Source organism: Rutidosis leptorrhynchoides, unplaced genomic scaffold (genome assembly GCF_046630445.1).
Source record: "Rutidosis leptorrhynchoides isolate AG116_Rl617_1_P2 unplaced genomic scaffold, CSIRO_AGI_Rlap_v1 contig97, whole genome shotgun sequence".
Lineage (NCBI taxonomy): Eukaryota > Viridiplantae > Streptophyta > Magnoliopsida > Asterales > Asteraceae > Rutidosis > Rutidosis leptorrhynchoides.
The window spans coordinates 85,745-101,035 of NW_027266890.1; the positions used below are offsets into that span (position 1 = coordinate 85,745).

The following is a 15,291-nucleotide window of genomic DNA, read 5'->3' on the forward strand; positions in this document are numbered from 1 at the left end:
GTAGTAGTCGTGCGAGAAAGATGCAGCACGCCATTGGGGATCCCCGTAACTAATAGGGGCGCAACACGTTGACTTCCGAGGACGTCCCCAATCCTAGTACTACCCTCGCCCAAGCACGCCTATCTGCGGAGTTCTAGTGGTATTCAGTGTATTAGTGCGAGTATGATCGCACACGATGGTTGATGCGCGATTGGGCTACACGACCAAGCCATGCCTCTCTCGCCGCGCTCCACGCCCCCTTCGATCCTCACACGTTTCGAGATACCAACCTCGGCCAAGCTACGCCGTGGGGAGGTGGCGAACTGGGTGCGAAAAAACGAAAGAAGTGGCACGGATTCCGAGCAAGTAGTCAAGGAAGCTTCGAACTACGTTGTTATGAGGCATCGAAATTGTGGTGGGGCAAAGAGCGGCACCGATTAGGGGGTCCGTCCTAGTAGTCGTGCGAGAAATATGCAGCACGCCATTGGGGATCCCCGTAACGAAGAGGGGCGCAACACGTGGACTTCCGTAGAGGTGACCCATCCTAGTAATACCCTCGCCCAAGCATGCCTAATTGCGGAGTTCTTTTGGTATTCGGTGTATTAGTGCGAGTATGATCGCCCAAGATCGTTTATGCGCGATTGTGCTACACGACCAAGCCATGCCTCTCTCGCCGCGCTCCACGCCCCCTTCGACCCTCACACGTTTCGAGATAGCCACCTCGGCCAAGCTACGCCGTGGGGAGGTGGCGAACTGGGTGCGAAGGAACGAAAGAAGTGGCACGGATTCCGAGCACGTAGTCAAGGAAGCTTCGAACTACATTGTTATGAGGCTTCGAAATGGTGGTGGGGCAAAGAGCGGCACCGATTCGGGGGCCGTCCTAGTAGTCGTGCGAGAAATATGCAGCACGCCATTGGGGATCCCCGTAACGAAGAGGGGCGCAACACGAGGACGTCCCCAATCCTAGTACTACCCTCGCCCAAGCACGCCTAACTGCGTAGTTCTAGTGGTATTCGGTGTATAAGTGCGAGTATGATCGCCCAAGATCGTTATGCGCGATTGTGCTACACGACCAAGCCATGCCTCTCTCGCCGCGCTCCACGCCCCCTTCGACCCTCACACGTTTCGAGATAGCCACCTCGGCCAAGCTACGCCGTGGGGAGGTGGCGAACTGGGTGCGAAGAAAGGAAAGAAGTGGCACGGATTCCGAGCACGTAGTCAACGAAGCTTCGAACTACATTGTTATGAGGCTTCGAAACTGTGGAGGGGCAAAGAGCGGCACTGATTCGGGGGTCCGTCGTAGTAGTCGTGCGAAAAATATGCAGCACGCCATTGGGGATCCCCGTAACGAAGAGGGGCGCAACACGTGGACTTCCGAGGACGTCCCCAATCCTAGTACTACCCTCGCCCAAGCACGCTTATCTGCGGAGTTCTAGTGGTATTCGGTGTATTAGTGCGAGTATGATCGCACACGATCGTTTATGCGCGATTGGGCAACACGACCAAGCCATGCCTCTTTCGCTGCCCTCCACGCCCCCTTCGACCCTCACACGTTCGAGATAGCCACCTCGGCCAAGCTACGCCGTGGGGAGGTGGCGAACTGGGTGCGAAGAAACGAAAGAAGTGGCACGGATTCCGAGCACGTAGTCAAGGAAGCTTCGAACTACATTGTTATGAGGCATCGAAATTGTGGTGGGGCAAAGAGCGGCACCGATTAGGGAGTCCGTCCTAGTTCGTGCGAGAAATATGCAGCACGCCATTGGGGATCCCCGTAACGAAGAGGGCGCAACACGTGGACTTCCGAGGACATCCCCAATCCTAGTACTACCCTCGCCCAAGCACGCCTAACTGCGTAGTTCTAGTGGTATTCGGTGTATAAGTGCGAGTATGATCGCCCAAGATCGTTTATGCGCGATTGTGCTACACGACCAAGCCATGCCTCTCTCGCCGCGCTCCACGCCCCCTTCGACCCTCACACGTTTCGAGATAGCCAACTCGGCCAAGCTACGCCGTGGTGAGGTGGCGAACTGGGTGCGAAGAAATGAAAGAAGTGGCACGGATTCCGAGCACGTAGTCAACGAAGCTTCGAACTACATTGTTATGAGGCTTCGAAACTGTGGAGGGGCAAAGAGCGGCACCGATTCGGGGGGCCGTCGTAGTAGTCGTGCGAGAAAGATGCAGCACGCCATTGGGGATCCCCGTAACTAATAGGGGCACAACACGTTGACTTCCGAGGACGTCCCAATCCTAGTACTACCCTCGCCCAAGCACGCCTATCTGCGGAGTTCTAGTGGTATTGGCCTCTTTCGCCGCGCTCCACGCCCCCTTCGACCCTCACACGTTCGAGATAGCCACCTCGGCCAAGCTACGCCGTGGGGAGGTGGCGAACTGGGTGCGAAGAAAGGAAAGAAGTGGCACGGATTCCGAGCACGTAGTCAACGAAGCTTCGAACTACATTGTTATGAGGCTTCGAAACTGTGGAGGGGCAAAGAGCGGCACTGATTCGGGGGTCCGTCGTAGTAGTCGTGCGAAAAATATGCAGCACGCCATTGGGGATCCCCGTAACGAAGAGGGGCGCAACACGTGGACCTTCGAGGACGTCCCAATCCTAGTACTACCCTCGCCCAAGCACGCCTATCTGCGGAGTTCTAGTGGTATTCGGTGTATTAGTGCGAGTATGATCGCACACGATCGTTTGTGCGCGATTGGGCAACACGACCAAGCCATGCCTCTTTCGCTGCCCTCCACGCCCCCTTCGACCCTCACACGTTTCGAGATAGCCACCTCGGCCAAGCTACGCCGTGGGGAGGTGGCGAACTGGGTGCGAAGAAACGAAAGAAGTGGCACGGATTCCGAGCACGTAGTCAACGAAGCTTCGAACTACATTGTTATGAGGCTTCGAAACTGTGGAGGGGCAAAGAGCGGCACTGATTCGGGGGTCCGTCCTAGTAGTCGTGCGAAAAATATGCAGCACGCCATTGGGGATCCCCGTAACGAAGAGGGGCGCAACACGTGGACTTCCGAGGACGTCCCCAATCCTAGTACTACCCTCGCCCAAGCACGCCTATCTGCGGAGTTCTAGTGGTATTCGGTGTATTAGTGCGAGTATGATCGCACACGATCGTTTGTGCGCGATTGGGCAACACGACCAAGCCATGCCTCTTTCGCTGCCCTCCACGCCCCCTTCGACCCTCACACGTTTCGAGATAGCCACCTCGGCCAAGCTACGCCGTGGGGAGGTGGCGAACTGGGTGCGAAGAAACGAAAGAAGTGGCACGGATTCCGAGCACGTAGTCAACGAAGCTTCGAACTACATTGTTATGAGGCTTCGAAAACTGTGGAGGGGCAAAGAGCGGCACCGATTCGGGGGGCCCTCGTAGTAGTCGTGCGAGAAAGATGCAGCACGCCATTGGGGATCCCCGTAACTAATAGGGGCGCAACACGTTGACTTCCGAGGACGTCCCCAATCCTAGTACTACCCTCGCCCAAGCACGCCTAATTGCGGAGTTCTAGTGGTATTCAGTGTCTTAGTGCGAGTATGATCGCACACGATCGTTGATGCGCGATTGGGCTACACGACCAAGCCATGCCTCTCGCGCCGCGCTCCACGCCCCCTTCGATCCTCACACGTTTCGAGATACCAACCTCGGCCAAGCTACGCCGTGGGGAGGTGGCGAACTGGGTGCGAAAAAACGAAAGAAGTGGCACGGATTCCGAGCAAGTAGTCAAGGAAGCTTCGAACTACGTTGTTATGAGGCATCGAAATTGTGGTGGGGCAAAGAGCGGCACCGATTAGGGGGTCCGTCCTAGTAGTCGTGCGAGAAATATGCAGCACGCCATTGGGGATCCCCGTAACGAAGAGGGGCGCAACACGTGGACTTCCGTAGAGGTGACCCATCCTAGTACTACCCTCGCCCAAGCATGCCTAATTGCGGAGTTCTTTTGGTATTCGGTGTATTAGTGCGAGTATGATCGCCCAAGATCGTTTATGCGCGATTGTGCTACACGACCAAGCCATGCCTCTCTCGCCGCGCTCCACGCCCCCTTCGACCCTCACACGTTTCGAGATAGCCACCTCGGCCAAGCTACGCCGTGGGGAGGTGGCGAACTGGGTGCGAAGGAACGAAAGAAGTGGCACGGATTCCGAGCACGTAGTCAAGGAAGCTTCGAACTACATTGTTATGAGGCTTCGAAATGGTGGTGGGGCAAAGAGCGGCACCGATTCGGGGGGCCGTCCTAGTAGTCGTGCGAGAAATATGCAGCACGCCATTGGGGATCCCCGTAACGAAGAGGGGCGCAACACGAGGACGTCCCCAATCCTAGTACTACCCTCGCCCAAGCACGCCTAACTGCGTAGTTCTAGTGGTATTCGGTGTATAAGTGCGAGTATGATCGCCCAAGATCGTTTATGCGCGATTGTGCTACACGACCAAGCCATGCTCTCTCGCCGCGCTCCACGCCCCCTTCGACCCTCACACGTTTCGAGATAGCCACCTCGGCCAAGCTACGCCGTGGGGAGGTGGCGAACTGGGTGCGAAGAAAGGAAAGAAGTGGCACGGATTCCGAGCACGTAGTCAACGAAGCTTCGAACTACATTGTTATGAGGCTTCGAAACTGTGGAGGGGCAAAGAGCGGCACTGATTCGGGGGTCCGTCGTAGTAGTCGTGCGAAAAATATGCAGCACGCCATTGGGGATCCCCGTAACGAAGAGGGGCGCAACACGTGGACTTCCGAGGACGTCCCCAATCCTAGTACTACCCTCGCCCAAGCACGCCTATCTGCGGAGTTCTAGTGGTATTCGGTGTATTAGTGCGAGTATGATCGCACACGATCGTTTATGCGCGATTGGGCAACACGACCAAGCCATGCCTCTTTCGCTGCCCTCCACGCCCCCTTCGACCCTCACACGTTTCGAGATAGCCACCTCGGCCAAGCTACGCCGTGGGGAGTTGGCGAACTGGGTGCGAAGAAACGAAAGAAGTGGCACGGATTCCGAGCACGTAGTCAACGAAGCTTCGAACTACATTGTTATGAGGCTTCGAAACTGTGGAGGGGCAAAGAGCGGCACCGATTCGGGGGGCCCTCGTAGTAGTCGTGCGAGAAAGATGCAGCACGCCATTGGGGATCCCCGTAACTAATAGGGGCGCAACACGTTGACTTCCGAGGACGTCCCCAATCCTAGTACTACCCTCGCCCAAGCACGCCTAATTGCGGAGTTCTAGTGGTATTCAGTGTCTTAGTGCGAGTATGATCGCACACGATCGTTGATGCGCGATTGGGCTACACGACCAAGCCATGCCTCTCGCGCCGCGCTCCACGCCCCCTTCGATCCTCACACGTTTCGAGATACCAACCTCGGCCAAGCTACGCCGTGGGGAGGTGGCGAACTGGGTGCGAAAAAACGAAAGAAGTGGCACGGATTCCGAGCAAGTAGTCAAGGAAGCTTCGAACTACGTTGTTATGAGGCATCGAAATTGTGGTGGGGCAAAGAGCGGCACCGAGTAGGGGGTCCGTCCTAGTAGTCGTGCGAGAAATATGCAGCACGCCATTGGGGATCCCCGTAACGAAGAGGGGCGCAACACGTGGACTTCCGTAGAGGTGACCCATCCTAGTACTACCCTCGCCCAAGCATGCCTAATTGCGGAGTTCTTTTGGTATTCGGTGTATTAGTGCGAGTATGATCGCCCAAGATCGTTTATGCGCGATTGTGCTACACGACCAAGCCATGCCTCTCTCGCCGCGCTCCACGCCCCCTTCGACCCTCACACGTTTCGAGATAGCCACCTCGGCCAAGCTACGCCGTGGGGAGGTGGCGAACTGGGTGCGAAGGAACGAAAGAAGTGGCACGGATTCCGAGCACGTAGTCAAGGAAGCTTCGAACTACATTGTTATGAGGCTTCGAAATGGTGGTGGGGCAAAGAGCGGCACCGATTCGGGGGGCCGTCCTAGTAGTCGTGCGAGAAATATGCAGCACGCCATTGGGGATCCCCGTAACGAAGAGGGGCGCAACACGAGGACGTCCCCAATCCTAGTACTACCCTCGCCCAAGCACGCCTAACTGCGTAGTTCTAGTGGTATTCGGTGTATAAGTGCGAGTTTGATCGCACACGATGGTTGATGCGCGATTGGGCTACACGACCAAGCCATGCCTCTCTCGCCGCGCTCCACGCCCCCTTCGACCCTCACACGTTTCGAGATAGCCACCTCGGCCAAGCTACGCCGTGGGGAGGTGGCGAACTGGGTGCGAAGGAACGAAAGAAGTGGCACGGATTCCGAGCACGTAGTCAAGGAAGCTTCGAACTACATTGTTATGAGGCTTCGAAATGGTGGTGGGGCAAAGAGCGGCACCGATTCGGGGGGCCGTCCTAGTAGTCGTGCGAGAAATATGCAGCACGCCATTGGGGATCCCCGTAACGAAGAGGGGCGCAACACGAGGACGTCCCCAATCCTAGTACTACCCTCGCCCAAGCACGCCTAACTGCGTAGTTCTAGTGGTATTCGGTGTATAAGTGCGAGTTTGATCGCACACGATGGTTGATGCGCGATTGGGCTACACGACCAAGCCATGCCTCTCTCGCCGCGCTCCACGCCCCCTTCGACCCTCACACGTTTCGAGATAGCCACCTCGGCCAAGCTACGCCGTGGGGAGGTGGCGAACTGGGTGCGAAGAAATGAAAGAAGTGGCACGGATTCCGAGCACGTAGTCAACGAAGCTTCGAACTACATTGTTATGAGGCTTCGAAACTGTGGAGGGGCAAAGAGCGGCACCGATTCGGGGCCGTCGTAGTAGTCGTGCGAGAAAGATGCAGCACGCCATTGGGGATCCCCGTAACTAATAGGGGCGCAACACGTTGACTTCCGAGACGTCCCCAATCCTAGTACTACCCTCGCCCAAGCACGCCTATCTGCGGAGTTCTAGTGGTATTCAGTGTATTAGTGCGAGTATGATCGCACACGATGGTTGATGCGCGATTGGGCTACACGACCAAGCCATGCCTCTCTCGCCGCGCTCCACGCCCCCTTCGACCCTCACACGTTTCGAGATAGCCACCTCGGCCAAGCTACGCCGTGGGGAGGTGGCGAACTGGGTGCGATGGAACGAAAGAAGTGGCACGGATTCCGAGCACGTAGTCAAGGAAGCTTCGAACTACATTGTTATGAGGCATCGAAATTGTGGTGGGGCAAAGAGCGGCACCGATTAGGGAGTCCGTCCTAGTTCGTGCGAGAAATATGCAGCACGCCATTGGGGATCCCCGTAACGAAGAGGGGCGCAACACGTGGACTTCCGAGGACGTCCCCAATCCTAGTAATACCCTCGCCCAAGCACGCCTAACTGCGTAGTTCTAGTGGTATTCGGTGTATAAGTGCGAGTATGATCGCCCAAGATCGTTTATGCGCGATTGTGCTACACGACCAAGCCATGCCTCTCTCGCCGCGCTCCACGCCCCTTCGACCCTCACACGTTTCGAGATAGCCACCTCGGCCAAGCTACGCCGTGGGAGGTGGCGAACTGGGTGCGAAGAAACGAAAGGAGTGGCACGGATTCCGAGCACGTAGTCAACGAAGCTTCGAACTACATTGTTATGAGGCTTCGAAACTGTGGAGGGGCAAAGAGCGGCACCGATTCGGGGGGCCGTCGTAGTAGTCGTGCGAGAAAGATGCAGCACGCCATTGGGGATCCCCGTAACTAATAGGGGCGCAACACGTTGACTTCCGAGGACGTCCCCAATCCTAGTACTACCCTCGCCCAAGCACGCCTATCTGCGGAGTTCTAGTGGTATTCAGTGTATTAGTGCGAGTATGATCGCACACGATGGTTGATGCGCGATTGGGCAACACGACCAAGCCATGCCTCTCTCGCCGCGCTCCCACGCCCCTTCGACCCTCACACGTTTCGAGATAGCCACCTCGGCCAAGCTACGCCGTGGGGAGGTGGCGAACTGGGTGCGAAGGAACGAAAGAAGTGGCACGGATTCCGAGCACGTAGTCAACGAAGCTTCGAACTACATTGTTATGAGGCTTCGAAATTGTGGTGGGGCAAAGAGCGGCACCGATTAGGGAGTCCGTCCTAGTTCGTGCGAGAAATATGCAGCACGCCATTGGGGATCCCCGTAACGAAGAGGGGCGCAACACGTGGACTTCCGAGGACATCCCCAATCCTAGTACTACCCTCGCCCAAGCACGCCTAACTGCGTAGTTCTAGTGGTATTCGGTGTATAAGTGCGAGTATGATCGCCTAAGATCGTTTATGCGCGATTGTGCTACACGACCAAGCCATGCCTCTCTCGCCGCGCTCCACGCCCCCTTCGACCCTCACACGTTTCGAGATAGCCACCTCGGCCAAGCTACGCCGTGGGGAGGTGGCGAACTGGGTGCGAAGGAACGAAAGAAGTGGCACGGATTCCGAGCACGTAGTCAAGGAAGCTTCGAACTACATTGTTATGAGGCTTCGAAATGGTGGTGGGGCAAAGAGCGGCACCGATTCGGGGGGCCGTCCTAGTAGTCGTGCGAGAAATATGCAGCACGCCATTGGGGATCCCCGTAACGAAGAGGGGCGCAACACGAGGACGTCCCCAATCCTAGTACTACCCTCGCCCAAGCACGCCTAACTGCGTAGTTCTAGTGGTATTCGGTGTATAAGTGCGAGTTTGATCGCACACGATGGTTGATGCGCGATTGGGCTACACGACCAAGCCATGCCTCTCTCGCCGCGCTCCACGCCCCCTTCGACCCTCACACGTTTCGAGATAGCCACCTCGGCCAAGCTACGCCGTGGGGAGGTGGCGAACTGGGTGCGAAGAAATGAAAGAAGTGGCACGGATTCCGAGCACGTAGTCAACGAAGCTTCGAACTACATTGTTATGAGGCTTCGAAACTGTGGAGGGGCAAAGAGCGGCACCGATTCGGGGGGGCCGTCGTAGTAGTCGTGCGAGAAAGATGCAGCACGCCATTGGGGATCCCCGTAACTAATAGGGGCGCAACACGTTGACTTCCGAGGACGTCCCCAATCCTAGTACTACCCTCGCCCAAGCACGCCTATCTGCGGAGTTCTAGTGGTATTCAGTGTATTAGTGCGAGTATGATCGCACACGATGGTTGATGCGCGATTGGGCTACACGACCAAGCCATGCCTCTCTCGCCGCGCTCCACGCCCCCTTCGACCCTCACACGTTTCGAGATAGCCACCTCGGCCAAGCTACGCCGTGGGGAGGTGGCGAACTGGGTGCGATGGAACGAAAGAAGTGGCACGGATTCCGAGCACGTAGTCAAGGAAGCTTCGAACTACATTGTTATGAGGCATCGAAATTGTGGTGGGGCAAAGAGCGGCACCGATTAGGGAGTCCGTCCTAGTTCGTGCGAGAAATATGCAGCACGCCATTGGGGATCCCCGTAACGAAGAGGGGCGCAACACGTGGACTTCCGTAGAGGTGACCCATCCTAGTACTACCCTCGCCCAAGCATGCCTAATTGCGGAGTTCTTTTGGTATTCGGTGTATTAGTGCGAGTATGATCGCACACGATCGTTTGTGCGCGATTGTGCTACACGACCAAGCCATGCCTCTCTCGCCGCGCTCCACGCCCCCTTCGACCCTCACACGTTTCGAGATAGCCACCTCGGCCAAGCTACGCCGTGGGGAGGTGGCGAACTGGGTGCGAAGAAACGAAAGGAGTGGCACGGATTCCGAGCACGTAGTCAACGAAGCTTCGAACTACATTGTTATGAGGCTTCGAAACTGTGGAGGGGCAAAGAGCGGCACCGATTCGGGGGGCCGTCGTAGTAGTCGTGCGAGAAAGATGCAGCACGCCATTGGGGATCCCCGTAACTAATAGGGGCGCAACACGTTGACTTCCGAGGACGTCCCCAATCCTAGTACTACCCTCGCCCAAGCACGCCTATCTGCGGAGTTCTAGTGGTATTCAGTGTATTAGTGCGAGTATGATCGCACACGATGGTGATGCGCGATTGGGCAACACGACCAAGCCATGCCTCTCTCGCCGCGCTGCACGCCCCCTTCGACCCTCACACGTTTCGAGATAGCCACCTCGGCCAAGCTACGCCGTGGGGAGGTGGCGAACTGGGTGCGAAGGAACGAAAGAAGTGGCACGGATTCCGAGCACGTAGTCAAGGAAGCTTCGAACTACATTGTTATGAGGCATCGAAATTGTGGTGGGGCAAAGAGCGGCACCGATTAGGGAGTCCGTCCTAGTTCGTGCGAGAAATATGCAGCACGCCATTGGGGATCCCCGTAACGAAGAGGGGCGCAACACGTGGACTTCCGAGGACGTCCCCAATCCTAGTACTACCCTCGCCCAAGCACGCCTAACTGCGTAGTTCTAGTGGTATTCGGTGTATAAGTGCGAGTATGATCGCCCAAGATCGTTTATGCGCGATTGTGCTACACGACCAAGCCATGCCTCTCTCGCCGCGCTCCACGCCCCCTTCGACCCTCACACGTTTCGAGATAGCCACCTCGGCCAAGCTACGCCGTGGGGAGGTGGCGAACTGGGTGCGAAGAAACGAAAGAAGTGGCACGGATTCCGAGCACGTAGTCAACGAAGCTTCGAACTACATTGTTATGAGGCTTCGAAACTGTGGAGGGACAAAGAGCGGCACCGATTCGGGGGGCCGTCGTAGTAGTCGTGCGAGAAAGATGCAGCACGCCATTGGGGATCCCCGTAACTAATAGGGGCGCAACACGTTGACTTCCGAGGACGTCCCCAATCCTAGTACTACCCTCGCCCAAGCACGCCTATCTGCGGAGTTCTAGTGGTATTCAGTGTATTAGTGCGAGTATGATCGCACACGATGGTTGATGCGCGATTGGGCAACACGACCAAGCCATGCCTCTCTCGCCGCGCTCCACGCCCCCTTCGACCCTCACACGTTTCGAGATAGCCACCTCGGCCAAGCTACACCGTGGGGAGGTGGCGAACTGGGTGCGAAGAAACGAAAGGAGTGGCACGGATTCCGAGCACGTAGTCAACGAAGCTTCGAACTACATTGTTATGAGGCTTCGAAACTGTGGAGGGGCAAAGAGCGGCACCGATTCGGGGGCCGTCGTAGTAGTCGTGCGAGAAAGATGCAGCACGCCATTGGGGATCCCCGTAACTAATAGGGGCGCAACACGTTGACTTCCGAGGACGTCCCCAATCCTAGTACTACCCTCGCCCAAGCACGCCTATCTGCGGAGTTCTAGTGGTATTCAGTGTATTAGTGCGAGTATGATCGCACACGATGGTTGATGCGCGATTGGGCAACACGACCAAGCCATGCCTCTCTCGCCGCGCTCCACGCCCCCTTCGACCCTCACACGTTTCGAGATAGCCACCTCGGCCAAGCTACGCCGTGGGGAGGTGGCGAACTGGGTGCGAAGGAACGAAAGAAGTGGCACGGATTCCGAGCACGTAGTCAAGGAAGCTTCGAACTACATTGTTATGAGGCATCGAAATTGTGGTGGGGCAAAGAGCGGCACCGATTAGGGAGTCCGTCCTAGTTCGTGCGAGAAATATGCAGCACGCCATTGGGGATCCCCGTAACGAAGAGGGGCGCAACACGTGGACTTCCGAGGACATCCCCAATCCTAGTACTACCCTCGCCCAAGCACGCCTAACTGCGTAGTTCTAGTGGTATTCGGTGTATAAGTGCGAGTATGATCGCCCAAGATCGTTTATGCGCGATTGTGCTACACGACCAAGCCATGCCTCTCTCGCCGCGCTCCACGCCCCCTTCGACCCTCACACGTTTCGAGATAGCCACCTCGGCCAAGCTACGCCGTGGGGAGGTGGCGAACTGGGTGCGAAGAAATGAAAGAAGTGGCACGGATTCCGAGCACGTAGTCAACGAAGCTTCAAACTACATTGTTATGAGGCTTCGAAACTGTGGAGGGGCAAAGAGCGGCACCGATTCGGGGGGCCGTCGTAGTAGTCGTGCGAGAAAGATGCAGCACGCCATTGGGGATCCCCGTAACTAATAGGGGCGCAACACGTTGACTTCCGAGGACGTCCCCAATCCTAGTACTACCCTCGCTCAAGCACGCCTATCTGCGGAGTTCTAGTGGTATTCGGTGTATTAGTGCGAGTATGATCGCACACGATGGTTGATGCGCGATTGGGCTACACGACCAAGCCATGCCTCTCTCGCCGCGCTCCACGCCCCCTTCGACCCTCACACGTTTCGAGATAGCCACCTCGGCCAAGCTACGCCGTGGGGAGGTGGCGAACTGGGTGCGATGGAACGAAAGAAGTGGCACGGATTCCGAGCACGTAGTCAAGGAAGCTTCGAACTACATTGTTATGAGGCATCGAAATTGTGGTGGGGCAAAGAGCGGCACCGATTAGGGAGTCCGTCCTAGTTCGTGCGAGAAATATGCAGCACGCCATTGGGGATCCCCGTAACGAAGAGGGGCGCAACACGTGGACTTCCGAGGACATCCCCAATCCTAGTACTACCCTCGCCCAAGCACGCCTAACTGCGTAGTTCTAGTGGTATTCGGTGTATAAGTGCGAGTATGATCGCCCAAGATCGTTTATGCGCGATTGTGCTACACGACCAAGCCATGCCTCTCTCGCCGCGCTCCACGCCCCCTTCGACCCTCACACGTTTCGAGATAGCCACCTCGGCCAAGCTACGCCGTGGGGAGTTGGCGAACTGGGTGCGAAGAAAGGAAAGAAGTGGCACGGATTCCGAGCACGTAGTCAACGAAGCTTCGAACTACATTGTTATGAGGCTTCGAAACTGTGGAGGGGCAAAGAGCGGCACTGATTCGGGGGTCCGTCGTAGTAGTCGTGCGAAAATATGCAGCACGCCATTGGGGATCCCCGTAACGAAGAGGGGCGCAAACACGTGGACTTCCGAGGACGTCCCCAATCCTAGTACTACCCTCGCCCAAGCACGCCTATCTGCGGAGTTCTAGTGGTATTCGGTGTATTAGTGCGAGTATGATCGCACACGATCGTTTATGCGCGATTGGGCAACACGACCAAGCCATGCCTCTTTCGCTGCCCTCCACGCCCCCTTCGACCCTCACACGTTTCGAGATAGCCACCTCGGCCAAGCTACGCCGTGGGGAGGTGGCGAACTGGGTGCGATGGAACGAAAGAAGTGGCACGGATTCCGAGCACGTAGTCAAGGAAGCTTCGAACTACATTGTTATGAGGCATCGAAATTGTGGTGGGGCAAAGAGCGGCACCGATTAGGGAGTCCGTCCTAGTTCGTGCGAGAAATATGCAGCACGCCATTGGGGATCCCCGTAACGAAGAGGGGCGCAACACGTGGACTTCCGAGGACATCCCCAATCCTAGTACTACCCTCGCCCAAGCACGCCTAACTGCGTAGTTCTAGTGGTATTCGGTGTATAAGTGCGAGTATGATCGCCCAAGATCGTTTATGCGCGATTGTGCTACACGACCAAGCCATGCCTCTCTCGCCGCGCTCCACGCCCCCTTCGACCCTCACACGTTTCGAGATAGCCACCTCGGCCAAGCTACGCCGTGGGGAGGTGGCGAACTGGGTGCGAAGAAATGAAAGAAGTGGCACGGATTCCGAGCACGTAGTCAACGAAGCTTCGAACTACATTGTTATGAGGCTTCGAAACTGTGGAGGGGCAAAGAGCGGCACCGATTCGGGGGGCCGTCGTAGTAGTCGTGCGAGAAAGATGCAGCACGCCATTGGGGATCCCCGTAACTAATAGGGGCGCAACACGTTGACTTCCGAGGACGTCCCCAATCCTAGTACTACCCTCGCCCAAGCACGCCTATCTGCGGAGTTCTAGTGGTATTCGGTGTATTAGTGCGAGTATGATCGCACACGATGGTTGATGCGCGATTGGGCTACACGACCAAGCCATGCCTCTCTCGCCGCGCTCCACGCCCCCTTCGACCCTCACACGTTTCGAGATAGCCACCTCGGCCAAGCTACGCCGTGGGGAGGTGGCGAACTGGGTGCGATGGAACGAAAGAAGTGGCACGGATTCCGAGCACGTAGTCAAGGAAGCTTCGAACTACATTGTTATGAGGCATCGAAATTGTGTGGGGCAAAGAGCGGCACCGATTAGGGAGTCCGTCCTAGTTCGTGCGAGAAATATGCAGCACGCCATTGGGGATCCCCGTAACGAAGAGGGGCGCAACACGTGGACTTCCGAGGACATCCCCAATCCTAGTACTACCCTCGCCCAAGCACGCCTAACTGCGTAGTTCTAGTGGTATTCGGTGTATAAGTGCGAGTATGATCGCCCAAGATCGTTTATGCGCGATTGTGCTACACGACCAAGCCATGCTCTCTCGCTGCCCTCCACGCCCCCTTCGACCCTCACACGTTTCGAGATAGCCACCTCGGCCAAGCTACGCCGTGGGGAGGTGGCGAACTGGGTGCGATGGAACGAAAGAAGTGGCACGGATTCCGAGCACGTAGTCAAGGAAGCTTCGAACTACATTGTTATGAGGCATCGAAATTGTGGTGGGGCAAAGAGCGGCACCGATTAGGGAGTCCGTCCTAGTTCGTGCGAGAAATATGCAGCACGCCATTGGGGATCCCCGTAACGAAGAGGGGCGCAACACGTGGACTTCCGAGGACATCCCCAATCCTAGTACTACCCTCGCCCAAGCACGCCTAACTGCGTAGTTCTAGTGGTATTCGGTGTATAAGTGCGAGTATGATCGCCCAAGATCGTTTATGCGCGATTGTGCTACACGACCAAGCCATGCCTCTCTCGCCGCGCTCCACGCCCCCTTCGACCCTCACACGTTTCGAGATAGCCACCTCGGCCAAGCTACGCCGTGGGGAGGTGGCGAACTGGGTGCGAAGAAATGAAAGAAGTGGCACGGATTCCGAGCACGTAGTCAACGAAGCTTCGAACTACATTGTTATGAGGCTTCGAAACTGTGGAGGGGCAAAGAGCGGCACCGATTCGGGGGGCCGTCGTAGTAGTCGTGCGAGAAAGATGCAGCACGCCATTGGGGATCCCCGTAACTAATAGGGGCGCAACACGTTGACTTCCGAGGACGTCCCCAATCCTAGTACTACCCTCGCCCAAGCACGCCTATCTGCGGAGTTCTAGTGGTATTCGGTGTATTAGTGCGAGTATGATCGCACACGATGGTTGATGCGCGATTGGGCTACACGACCAAGCCATGCCTCTCTCGCCGCGCTCCACGCCCCCTTCGACCCTCACACGTTTCGAGATAGCCACCTCGGCCAAGCTACGCCGTGGGGAGGTGGCGAACTGGGTGCGATGGAACGAAAGAAGTGGCACGGATTCCGAGCACGTAGTCCAAGGAAGCTTCGAACTACATTGTTATGAGGCATCGAAATTG

General features: G+C 56.7%; 25 pseudogenes; all 25 read right to left on the reverse strand.

Moving 5' to 3' along the window:
* Positions 1 to 55: 55 nt before the first annotated feature.
* LOC139885369 (5S ribosomal RNA) lies at positions 56 to 174 on the reverse strand (annotated as a pseudogene).
* A 1,159-nt stretch (positions 175 to 1,333) lies between these two features.
* LOC139885336 (5S ribosomal RNA) lies at positions 1,334 to 1,452 on the reverse strand (annotated as a pseudogene).
* A 307-nt stretch (positions 1,453 to 1,759) lies between these two features.
* Positions 1,760 to 1,878, reverse strand: LOC139885397 (5S ribosomal RNA; annotated as a pseudogene).
* A 1,101-nt stretch (positions 1,879 to 2,979) lies between these two features.
* On the reverse strand, positions 2,980 to 3,098 carry LOC139885484 (5S ribosomal RNA; annotated as a pseudogene).
* Positions 3,099 to 3,410: 312 nt separating this feature from the next.
* On the reverse strand, positions 3,411 to 3,529 carry LOC139885451 (5S ribosomal RNA; annotated as a pseudogene).
* Positions 3,530 to 4,689: 1,160 nt separating this feature from the next.
* LOC139885496 (5S ribosomal RNA) lies at positions 4,690 to 4,808 on the reverse strand (annotated as a pseudogene).
* A 311-nt stretch (positions 4,809 to 5,119) lies between these two features.
* Positions 5,120 to 5,238, reverse strand: LOC139885452 (5S ribosomal RNA; annotated as a pseudogene).
* Positions 5,239 to 7,244: 2,006 nt separating this feature from the next.
* On the reverse strand, positions 7,245 to 7,363 carry LOC139885417 (5S ribosomal RNA; annotated as a pseudogene).
* Positions 7,364 to 7,672: 309 nt separating this feature from the next.
* LOC139885370 (5S ribosomal RNA) lies at positions 7,673 to 7,791 on the reverse strand (annotated as a pseudogene).
* Positions 7,792 to 8,100: 309 nt separating this feature from the next.
* LOC139885450 (5S ribosomal RNA) lies at positions 8,101 to 8,219 on the reverse strand (annotated as a pseudogene).
* A 732-nt stretch (positions 8,220 to 8,951) lies between these two features.
* On the reverse strand, positions 8,952 to 9,070 carry LOC139885371 (5S ribosomal RNA; annotated as a pseudogene).
* A 309-nt stretch (positions 9,071 to 9,379) lies between these two features.
* On the reverse strand, positions 9,380 to 9,498 carry LOC139885339 (5S ribosomal RNA; annotated as a pseudogene).
* A 311-nt stretch (positions 9,499 to 9,809) lies between these two features.
* On the reverse strand, positions 9,810 to 9,928 carry LOC139885372 (5S ribosomal RNA; annotated as a pseudogene).
* Positions 9,929 to 10,236: 308 nt separating this feature from the next.
* On the reverse strand, positions 10,237 to 10,355 carry LOC139885474 (5S ribosomal RNA; annotated as a pseudogene).
* Positions 10,356 to 10,666: 311 nt separating this feature from the next.
* LOC139885373 (5S ribosomal RNA) lies at positions 10,667 to 10,785 on the reverse strand (annotated as a pseudogene).
* A 310-nt stretch (positions 10,786 to 11,095) lies between these two features.
* LOC139885374 (5S ribosomal RNA) lies at positions 11,096 to 11,214 on the reverse strand (annotated as a pseudogene).
* Positions 11,215 to 11,523: 309 nt separating this feature from the next.
* Positions 11,524 to 11,642, reverse strand: LOC139885382 (5S ribosomal RNA; annotated as a pseudogene).
* Positions 11,643 to 11,953: 311 nt separating this feature from the next.
* LOC139885448 (5S ribosomal RNA) lies at positions 11,954 to 12,072 on the reverse strand (annotated as a pseudogene).
* Positions 12,073 to 12,381: 309 nt separating this feature from the next.
* Positions 12,382 to 12,500, reverse strand: LOC139885383 (5S ribosomal RNA; annotated as a pseudogene).
* A 310-nt stretch (positions 12,501 to 12,810) lies between these two features.
* Positions 12,811 to 12,930, reverse strand: LOC139885463 (5S ribosomal RNA; annotated as a pseudogene).
* A 309-nt stretch (positions 12,931 to 13,239) lies between these two features.
* Positions 13,240 to 13,358, reverse strand: LOC139885384 (5S ribosomal RNA; annotated as a pseudogene).
* A 311-nt stretch (positions 13,359 to 13,669) lies between these two features.
* Positions 13,670 to 13,788, reverse strand: LOC139885488 (5S ribosomal RNA; annotated as a pseudogene).
* A 308-nt stretch (positions 13,789 to 14,096) lies between these two features.
* LOC139885385 (5S ribosomal RNA) lies at positions 14,097 to 14,215 on the reverse strand (annotated as a pseudogene).
* A 308-nt stretch (positions 14,216 to 14,523) lies between these two features.
* On the reverse strand, positions 14,524 to 14,642 carry LOC139885386 (5S ribosomal RNA; annotated as a pseudogene).
* Positions 14,643 to 14,953: 311 nt separating this feature from the next.
* LOC139885489 (5S ribosomal RNA) lies at positions 14,954 to 15,072 on the reverse strand (annotated as a pseudogene).
* Positions 15,073 to 15,291: the final 219 nt, after the last annotated feature.